The sequence below is a fragment of the Schistocerca cancellata genome, chromosome 5 (genome assembly GCF_023864275.1).
Source record: "Schistocerca cancellata isolate TAMUIC-IGC-003103 chromosome 5, iqSchCanc2.1, whole genome shotgun sequence".
In the NCBI taxonomy this organism is placed as follows: Eukaryota; Metazoa; Arthropoda; class Insecta; order Orthoptera; family Acrididae; genus Schistocerca; species Schistocerca cancellata.
The window spans coordinates 513,760,954-513,772,621 of NC_064630.1; positions in this window are offsets into that span (position 1 = coordinate 513,760,954).

Consider the following 11,668-nt stretch of genomic DNA (forward strand, 5'->3'; position numbering starts at 1 on the left):
CCCAGCTTCATGGAGACGGTTGCGAATGGTCCTCGCCGATACCCCAGGAGCAACAGTGTCCCTGCTTTGCTGGGAAGTGGCGGTGCGGTCCCCTACGGCACTGCGTAGGATCCTACGGTCTTGGCGTGCATCCGTGCTTCGCTGCGGTCCGGTCCCAGGTCGACGGGCACGTGCACCTTCCGCCGACCACTGGCGACAACATCGATGTACTGTGGAGACCTCACGCCCCACGTGTTGAGCAATTCGGCGGTACGTCCACCCGGCCTCCCGCATGCCCACTATACGCCCTCGCTCAAAGTCCGTCAACTGCACATACGGTTCACGTCCACGCTGTCGCGGCATGCTACCAGTGTTAAAGACTGCGATGGAGCTCCGTATGCCACGGCAAACTGGCTGACACTGACGGCGGCGGTGCAGAAATGCTGCGCAGCTAGCGCCATTCGACGGCCAACACCGCGGTTCCTGGTGTGTCCGCTGTGCCGTGCGTGTGATCATTGCTTGTACAGCCCTCTCGCAGCGTCCGGAGCAAGTATGGTGGGTCTGACACACTGGTGTCAATGTGTTATTTTTTCCATTTCCAGGAGTGTATTAATGTTGTAAATACAGTTAAGGAATTTTTTTTTTTAATTTGAAGGGTGTTGATACTATTTCAGTACATGTTTTATAGAATTCTGTAAGTCGAGTTACCTCAAATAGTGCGTTTTCCAATTGTGTCATTGTACTTGGCAGGTTGCGATAGGTATTGCTAACGTTTCCCTATTTGCCTGACGTTTGGAGTGACATCTCAGGACAATGTTGGGAACCACGAGTTGGTCAGCTACACACGAGGCAGTATCTGGCGAGAAAAGTTGTGAATTAAACAGCTGCACCGACTCCATACAGCAGCAAAGCTTGACCTTAATCTAAACATATAAACATATTCTCTATACACATTATTGTCGGGCGCCACGTTTCTTTGTGTGTATGTGAAGGCTAATATCAGGAACTATTGCTGGGACTTTGAATTATGTTCACTACTAGATAGACTGATTCACGTAGAAGGTTTGTGTATGTACTTTATTATGGCTATGCCAGACAACTCGTCCGGCTGTAGATAGTAAGTCCTACCTGTGCTGCCTAATACGGTGTAGGAAAACTTTGCCATACAGAAGAGCTTCCAAAACAGCTTTCAGTTGTCTCGGAATGGATAAACACAGGTCCTATATGATTTCCAAAGCAATCTTATGCCATTCTTCCTGTAAACTAGTGGCAAGTTCAGCTAATGATGATAAAGGCGGATACCAGAGGCTCAATAACACTGAGATCTGGTGCCTTTGATGACCAGGACAGATGCGTCAGTCTACCTTTTGTTTTGGGTCATCAGCTTACTGACTAGTTTGATGCAGCTCACAATTTCCTCTTCTGTCAGAACCTCTTCAACACAGAATAGCACTTGTAACCGTTGTCCTAAATTGTTTGCTGGATGTATTCCAACCTCTGTCTTCCTCTACAGTGTTTGGCCTCTACAGCTCCCTCCACTACCATGGAAGTCATTCCTTGATGTCTTAACAGCTGTCCTATCATGCTCTCCCTTCTCCTTGTCAGTGTTTTCCACATATTTTTTTCGTCTCCGATGCTTCGCAGAACCTCCTCATCTTATCAGTCCACCTAATTTTCAACTTTCGTCTGTAGCACCACATCTCAAATGCTTCGATTTTCTTCTGTCCCGGTTTTCCCACAGTCCATGTTTCACTACCATCCAATGCTGTATTCTAATAAATTTCTTCCTCAAATTAGGGCCTTCTTGACTTCTCTTGGCCAGGAATGCCTTTTGCCAGTGCTAGTCTGCTTTTGATGTCTTCCTCGCTCCGCCCGTCATTGCTTAAAAAAAATGATTAAAATGGCTCTGAGCACTATGGGACTTAACATCTGTGGTCATCAGTCCCCTAGAACTTAGAACTACTTTAACGTAACTAATCTAACACACATCCATGCCCGAGGCAGGATTCGAACCTGTGACCGTAGCGGTCACGCGGTTCCAGACTGAAGCGCCTAGAATTGCACGGCCACACTGGCTGGCCTCCCGCATGCCCACTATACGCCCTCGCTCAAAGTCCGTCAACTGCACATACGGTTCACGTCCACGCTGTCGCGGCATGCTACCAGTGTTAAAGACTGCGATGGAGCTCCGTATGCCACGGCAAACTGGCTGACACTGACGGCGGCGGTGCACAAATGCTGCGCAGCTAGCGCCATTCGACGGCCAACACTGCGGTTCCTGGTGTGTCCGCTGTGCTGTGCGTGTGATCATTACTTGTACAGCCCTCTCGCAGTGTCCGGAGCAAGTATGGTGGGTCTGACACACCGGTGTCAATGTGTTCTTTTTTCCGTTTCCAGGAGTGTAGTACACCGTGAAACACAGACCCTGCAAAATGGTATCACAGCCTAGACAGGCTATGACAACAGTAATAAGTCTCTCCCTATGTAGGAATCACAGCAACTGCAAGAGTGCAGGCCGTGGACACAGTGACATACAGAGGTTTGTGTCGGTCCAAGAGGCATGCTCGGTTACCTGGAGTTTCAGACGGGGCTGTTTACGTCCTTGCCGCGGCGCGCGCTTTCGAGGTGTTTACGTGCTACAGTGTCTATTGCGCGAGTGAGACTCTTTCGAAGAAAATTGCCAATTAATATCGGAATTCTACGCTGAAATCTAGTTTTTCGAATGAATATGCACGTCTCAAAGCGCTTGAAATAAACGATTTCTTAGAGACGATGTGAGGATTCCCTGTTCTCATTTCTAGAAGCAGCGTGTTGTACGTTAAATTAGTAACGGACGCTGCCTACACCGTGTTTCTAGTGAAAACGAGAGACGGGCTCAACTTCTGACATTCAGACGGCAATACTGGTCCAGTGGCTGTGAATCATGCGGGTCTCGGACTGAGCATATTCGAACCACCTTTCGAAGTGCCGGCGGACGATGTGGTGGCTGCACTTAGGCTCTATGGAATGATTCACAGACACATCACAGAGAAGTGGTCACATACCCTGTATAGAATGAAGTGCGAGTGGTATGCATTGTACTCAGTAAGCATGTTCCAACATACCTCTACGTCGGTGAATGCAGGGAAATCATCACACATGATTGCCAGCCTAATACCACGTACGCTCAGAATGTCTGCAGCGTAGGTTTGCCCAGCACCGTCCCATGGATCTGATGCCTTTCACCAGTCCCACATATGTACGTCTGGCCTGACCGCTTACAGGATGTTTCGCAAACAGCGATGCAAGACGAAACGAAGTGGCGACCGAAACCCAATGCAGTTCCCCCTCCTGCCCCGCCAGCTCTAGAAAGAGGTGGCTAGAAGCGTCATGGCGGTTTTGAAGTTGGTGCGATGGTTGTGCCCATGGCCGCATGTGTGCCTGTACGTCGGGACTCACTCCCGTCATCTGACAAAGAGACTCGGAAACAGTGGTCCCCAAAGAGGCATAAGAAACGAAAGATGGCCTCAGCCAGTGAGGCCATTACACAGTCACGAGGTGATTCTCAGCCCAATGACCAATTTCCGATGGACGCCTCCACACTGGATTTTTACGCGTGTTCTTCCGCTGTGCTGGCCGCCGATTCTCTCATGTCGAACGTGCAGTAGCTGATTGCCAACCAACGCGACGAAAGACGCCCTGTGTCATGTGAAGTAGTAACCTGACAGCCACCACGTCCCATTGGGCAGGCCTCTGAAGATCTTACTAGTCACCCGATGGCATGGACAGATGATATTGTCCTCGAATCTTTGACCGAGGATGCCTCTGCGGAACAGTCACAATAGAATGTATTGTGCGTGAAGAGGTGGCTCGGCGTGGTTTATCTGACGCTGCAGTTAACTCCTCCCCGTGTGTTTATGAAAGTTCCACTGACCGAAGGCCAGCTGCAAGCTTACAAGATTCACTCTCAGCATGATCGGCACACTTTTCAAACTTCAATTGCTGCGCGATATGCTCAGGGCGGCAGATGAGGATGTTGCACCACTGCAGGAAGGTCTACTGGAGACCTTCCCAGACTTCTTCAGGTTTATTACTTACGTCACTCCTGCTACAATGGGAGGCAGTAGAATGGCTGCCCTTGGGTGAGATGGAATAGAGGGAACCAATGTGATGTCAGTGGCACGGGGACTGGCTTTCGAGATGCGGGGACTCGACTTGTTAATGTATATGTCCCTACTGGGACATATAAAAGGCGATAGCGGTCACGGCTTTATGCAGAAGAGCTTACGCCTCTCTTCTTGAGCCGCTATAACCACATCATTATTGGCGGAGAGTTTAATAATGTGCCGTCTAAGAAAGACCAACAACCAAACTATTCTCCGTGCCCTGAACTGCGTCTCTCGGTAACAGACTTGCTGATGCTTGGGAGATATTACGTGGTGATCGCCCTGGCTTCACTTATGTGAACAGCCACTCCGTCAGCAGACTAGATCGCATCTACACTACTGGTCATTAAAATTGCTACACCAAGAAGAAATGCAGATCATAAACAGGTATTCATTGGACAAAAATATTATACTAGAACTGACATGTGATTACATTTTCATGCAATTTGGGTGCATAGATCCTGAGAAATCAGTACCCAGAACAACCACCTCTTGCTGTAATAACGACCTTGATACGACTGGGCATTGAGTCAAACAGAGCTTGGATGGCGTGTACAGGTACAGCTGCCCGTGCAGCTTCAACACGATACCACAGTTCATCAAGAGTGGTGACTGGCGTATTGTGACGAGCCAGTTGCTCCGCCACCATTGACCAGACGTTTTCAATTAGTGAGAGATCCGGAGAATGTGCTGGCCAGGGCAGCAGTCGAACATTTTCTGTACCCAGTAAGGCCCGTATAGGACCTGCAACATGCGGTCGTGCACACATCTGAAATGTAACGTCCACTGTTCAAAGTGCCGTCAATGCGAACAAGAGATGACCGAGACGTGTAACCAATGGCATCCCATATCATCGCGCCGGGTGATAAGCCAGTATGGCGATGACGTATACATGCTTCCAATGTGCGTTCACCGCGATGTCGCCAAAAACGGGTGCGACCATCATGATACTGTAAACAGAACCTGGATTCATTAAAAAAATTACGTTTTGCCATTCGTGCACCCAGGTTCGTCGTTGAGTACACCATCGCAGGCGATCCTGTCTGTGATGCAGCGTGAAGGGTAACCGCAGCCATGGTCTCCGAGCTGATAGTCCATGCTGCTGCGAACGTCGTCGAACTGTTCGTGCAGATGGCTGTTGTCTTGCAAACGTCCCCATCTGTTGACTCGGGAATCGAGACGTGGCTGCGCCGATCCGTTACAGCCATGCGGATAAGATGCCTGTCATCTCGACTACTAGTGATACGAGGTCGTTTGGATCCAGCGCGGCGTTCTGTATTACCCTCCAGAACCCACCGATTCCATATTCTGCTAACAGTCATTGGATCTCGACAAACGCGAGCAGCAATGTCGCGATACGATAAACCGCAATCGCGATAGGCTACAATCTGACCTTTATCAAAGTCGGAAACGTGATGGTACGCATTTCTCCTCCTTACACGAGACATCACAACAACGTTTCACCAAGCAACGCCGGTCAACTGCTGTTTGTGTATGAAAAATCGGTTGGAAACTTACCTCATGTCAGCACGTTGTAGGTATGGGCACCGGCGTCAACCTTGTGTGAATGCCCTGAAATGCTAATCATTTGCATATCACAACATCTTCTTGCTGTCGGTTAAATTTCGCGTCTGTAGCGCGTCATCTTCGTGGTGTAGCAACTTTAATGGCCAGTAGTGTATCTATCTTCTGACTTTGCGACGGCGAATCTAGCAGTGGAGCACTGGTCCACGAGTTTCTCAGACCATAGTGCATTTGTCTGCTCGGTCGGCCTCCAGTGGCAGACGATGTGGAGAAGTCAGGGCTTATGGAAACTGAATGTGGCACTCCAAGAGAATCTGGTTTGTAGGCAACTCATACCAAGTATGTGGGCCTCGTATGAACGTCGATTGTTGCAGTACCCAACACGGCTTCAATTGGGAGCTCGACTGTGTCAAACCGACTTTTGACAGTCACTGGATAGTTGCGGTAGGGACTCTGGCACCGACATACGACGGAATTCAGCTATGCTGTTCTCTGAGAAGTTATGGCGCTCCGATCCCCCCACCCCCCACCCCCCCACCCCCCAGCCCGATCTCTGGACAGAGGTCCATCGCGTCAAACCGAAGATTCTCATCCTTACCCCTCATAGGCTTGAAGGCCCTGTGATACGAGTGAGATGACAGGACAGGGCTGGCAAAGAACCCCCAACGATGTACCACATAATCTCCGAAGCGGGGGGTTGGGTTGGTTTGGGGAAGGAGACCAGACAGCGAGGTCATCGGTCTCATCGGATTAGGGAAGGACGTGGAAGGAAGTCGGCCGTGTCCTTTGAAAGGAACCATCCCGGCATTTGCCTGAAGCGATTTAGGGAAATCACGGAAAACCTAAATCAGGATGGCCGGACGCTGGATTGAACCGTCGTCCTCCCGAATGCGAGTCCATTGTTTAACCACTGCGCCACCTCGCTCGGTATAATCTCCGAAGGGCGACAAAGACGACGAAAATTGGTAGTACGCACTCTGGATCTCCCAGACGGTAGCTGGGTGACAACCCAGGTAGACACCGTACATGCATTCGTCGACGAATATCCCTATCTACACCAGGAGGTGTACCGCAATGCAGCAGTCCCCCAGACCCTCAATGGCACACTTAATGATACGGCGTCAGCATCCCTCTTCGAGGAAATCACCGACTATGATATTCTGGATGCCTTTACCAAGGGACACTGATTTGAATCTTAACACGAACAAGACTGTATTCAGAGAAGACATAACCAAGCCCCCAATGCGCACAGTTGGAAACCGACAACGTTTATTTTCTGGTGTTTCGGAGTAGCCGTGGTTCTTATATTCTACTACTAGAAGAGTAGCCTCAGTTTGATTGTATTCTGTTTTATATTATTTTGATAATAAAATACACTGCTTTCAGAAGAAAACAAAAACAAAGAAATATACCGGTTTTCGTCGGAGCAAATAAATAAATAAAAAGCGATTAGAGCGACCACTTGCGTTAAGCCGGAAAGCTGAGTTCGAGTCCTGAATTGGCATAAATTTTTATATGACACCAATAAATTCCATAGGAAGTCTAACCGTATTCACAATTGCAAATACATTTCCTGTATGTCATATGGCTATAGATCGTGGCAGTATCTGTTCCTTCACACATGCATCTTTGTCTGAAAGACATCACACAGTACAACGTAAGACACAGGTACTACAAAATAGTAGTACATATTTTTTGTTAATTAGTTTCATTTCATTGGCGAACATTGGTTTTTAATTATTTATGGACAGTATTTTTTATACTTGTTCTCATATAAGAGAAATACAAATATCACAAATTGTGTCATATGCTTACAGGGACACTTGAAATTCATCTCAGAATTGTTCAACCAACAACTAGCTTTCGCCATCCACCCCTTGCACAAAAGTGTACTTCAACAAGAAAGCTCTCAGTTAATTTTAAAAATTCAATATTACTCCACCAGCACTGCTCCTGTATCGAAGTATCTTGAAAAAATTCGGGGTAGCAAGACCCAGCGAAACGATCCATGTGATCCTTGACTTCTCGTGCTTAGTTCTAGGTTGCTCTTTCTCGACATCGTTCCGCGACGATGTGTATTGAATACTTTTTAAGCTTAATAAAGTCGAACCTTTGATTCTATGAAATCTTAACTTTTCCTAAAAAACGCTTTTGAGTTTAATTGGGCACATTTGATGCCTGTAAGGTAAGTACAAGACATCTTTATTCCAAAACGTTTTCATTCATAACACATGCGCCTGTAATAGTGTCTGTATGTAACGCTGGAAATGCATATCCTCCTATTTCCATCTATTGTAGTATAATTTTTTTTCCTTGTTTTGTTACCTCAAGATATGACATTTCTGTCTCTTTATATATTGTAATTGTTTTACTGTTTGTATATATACACTCCTGGAAATGGAAAAAAGAACACATTGACACCGGTGTGTCAGACCCACCATACTTGCTCCGGACGCTGCGAGAGGGCTGTACAAGCAATGATCACACGCACGGCACAGCGGACACACCAGGAACCGCGGTGTTGGCCGTCGAATGGCGCTAGCTGCGCAGCATTTCTGCACCGCCGCCGTCAGTGTCAGCCAGTTTGCCGTGGCATACGGAGCTCCATCGCAGTCTTTAACACTGGTAGCATGCCGCGACAGCGTGGACGTGAACCGTATGTGCAGTTGACGGACTTTGAACGAGGGCGTATAGTGGGCATGCGAGAGGCCGGGTGGACGTACCGCCGAATTGCTCAACACGTGGGGCGTGAGGTCTCCACAGTACATCGATGTTGTCGCCAGTGGTCGGCGGAAGGTGCACGTGCCCGTCGACCTGGGACCGGACCGCAGCGACGCACGGATGCACGCCAAGACCGTAGGATCCTACGCAGTGCCGTAGGGGACCGCACCGCCACTTCCCAGCAAAGCAGGGACACTGTTGCTCCTGGGGTATCGGCGAGGACCATTCGCAACCGTCTCCATGAAGCTGGGCTACGGTCCCGCACACCGTTAGGCCGTCTTCCGCTCACGCCCCAACATCGTGCAGCCCGCCTCCAGTGGTGTCGCGACAGGCGTGAATGGAGGGACGAATGGAGACGTGTCGTCTTCAGCGATGAGAGTCGCTTCTGCCTTGGTGCCAATGATGGTCGTATGTGTGTTTGGCGCCGTGCAGGTGAGCGCCACAATCAGGACTGCACACGACCGAGGCACACAGGGCCAACACCCGGCATCATGGTGTGGGGAGCGATCTCCTACACTGGCCGTACACCACTGGTGATCGTCGAGGGGACACTGAATAGTGCACGGTACATCCGAACCGTCATCGAACCCATCGTTCTACCATTCCTAGACCGGCAAGGGAACTTGCTGTTCCAACAGGACAATGCACGTCCGCATGTATCCCGTGCCACCCAACGTGCTCTAGAAGGTGTAAGTCAACTACCCTGGCCAGCAAGATCTCCGGATCTGTCCCCCATTGAGCATGTTTGGGACTGGATGAAGCGTCGTCTCACGCGGTCTGCACGTCCAGCACTAACGCTGGTCCAACTGAGGCGCCAGGTGGAAATGGCATGGCAAGCCGTTCCACAAGACTACATCCAGCATCTCTACGATCGTCTCCATGGGAGAATAGCAGCCTGCATTGCTGCGAAAGGTGGATATACACTGTACTAGTGGCGACATTGTGCATGCTCTGTTGCCTGTGTCTATGTGCCTGTGGTTCTGTCAGTGTGATCATGTGATGTATCTGACCCCAGGAATGTGTCAATAAAGTTTCCCCTTCCTGGGACAATGAATTCACGGTGTTCTTATTTCAATTTCCAGGAGTGTATATATATATATATATATATATATATATATATATATATATATATATATATATATATATGTGTGTGTGTGTGTGTGTGTGTGTGTGTGTGCATTTATGTCGATGTATAATTGGTTTGTTTTGTGAATATTATTTGTATTTATACGCTGGGTCTGGCCTAGGGAAAACTATACTATCGAACGAATACATCGATAGGTCGTGTGGAGAACGAAAGTGTTTAGGATCTTTGGTAGTGTTAACTGTGCCGCGTGGACCGCGGTCTGAGCAGAGGGAGTCTGGCTGGAGCAGTGCAGTGGAGCAGGTGTGTTGTGTGACGCTCCCGCGAGTTGCCGCGCTTTCGGGGTTTGGCAGCATGTAATTGCGCTCGAATTGCTATGATAGTTTCTGACACGGTGTCGCGGACGGGAAGCATTAGCTGGCGCACGTCAAGAGCCCGTTTCGCCTGGTGACCGTGTCGAGAAGAAGGCGCGCCAACATCCAGCTTCTGCAACAGCGACGGCCGACAATGAGTGACTGTCGCCACCTTCTCGATCGACGGCTTCAAACCTTCAATCAACCAACAAGGAAGACTGGAAGCACGTAAAGTTTTAGAACTGTATGGCAGACCTCAGCTTTTCAAACCGTACCATTTTCGTAACTATAATTACAGCAGCTTAGCACGAACGTTTGTTGCTCATTGTCCCAATTGCATTACCAAGCAGGGTCCCTTCCTTTTCCGAAATGAACCCGAGTGTCGTTGAAATTCAAACGCCAGCATTAAAGTAATACAATACGATTTCACTGCTTTAATTTCAAAGTTCAGTTAAGGCATTCATAGCTGGCTACAATATTTAGATTACACAAGCACAAATTAAGAGTGCGAGTTTTGTTACCGTATTTTAGCTTACCTGTGACTGCAACTCAGCTTGGTACGTACTAAATTTTACTATTGTTAATTCTTCAGAATCATTTAATTCAAGTTCAAAGTTAAATCTCTTGTTTCTAAATTGCATAGATTCAAGTAGCTTTTGAAATGATTGTTGAGGTAGTCCAAGACTAACCGTATTTTACTGAACTTCGATGTGCTTCAGAAAGAAAGCTGTCTATTAACTTCAGTCACTAAATTAACTTTCGATTTTCCGGTTTTATTAATTATTTTCCTAAATTAAGTCAGAGTGTAGCGAAATTTATTACTTCTGACTAACATTCAGTTTTCATACTACACGTGTCAACCTTCGGTTGCCACGCTTCTAGTGCTAATTATATGTGTAATAACCTTTCTTTTTCAGTTACTACAGTAATTGTCCTTAGGACTGGCGACCATAATTTCCCCCAAATCTCAAATATCTAATTACCGCTAGTTAATTGTTAACGTAACGGCCGCACATTTACTTTCTTTATTAACTTTACCCCTTTTCAAAATTAATTTCCACCAGTTTCATTTGCATTTTTCCTTTCATTTAGATGTAACCCTTTCCTCCCTCTTTAACGACAGATTAACTTCGGTGACGATTGCTTTTCCCAAATTTCCATTAGGTACACGCGGTTTAATTTTTCACTGTCATTAAGGTCGATAAGTGAGGGAGAGGTTACATGTATTTAATGCTTTTGCATGAGTAACTAATGCATCAACACAGGACTGGAAACTCCATGAGCAACAATTTTTCCGCAGTGTTTGTTTGTTATTATCCATAGTAAGATCAATGTTCGAAATATGTGTAATATTATGAGCATTGAATGAACAGTAAGAGAGATGTTTTTGATCAGAGAATAACATTATTTACTCTCATCAGAAAGTGGACTTTAAGCCGAAATAGGGATCATGAATGTTTTGCAATGCGGCATGCATTTCAGTTGTGCAAGTACGATGTCAGCAAGTCAAGACTTCTCAAAACAGTCAAAACGCTCAGTCAGTGAGTTTCCTCTTACCTATGTCTGCCTGCCTGCATTGCGACACGTGACAAGACTCACAAAACACTTAAGATGTGGAAAATAAGTAATTTGAGACCCGGTTGTGATCTACACCATCTATGGCAAAGAAACTGACCTTAAACGTATCCAAGTTCAACTTACGTAATTTTTTGATTACTTTCCAACAAGACACAAAAATCTCAGAGTATCTAGATATTTTGGAACGTCCTGCAAAGTACTTTGTAATACTGCAGCTTACACCCTTTAAGTAATTTTTTGTTGAATATGGTGTAGAAAGAAAAAAATTCACAGCGTTAAGCTAC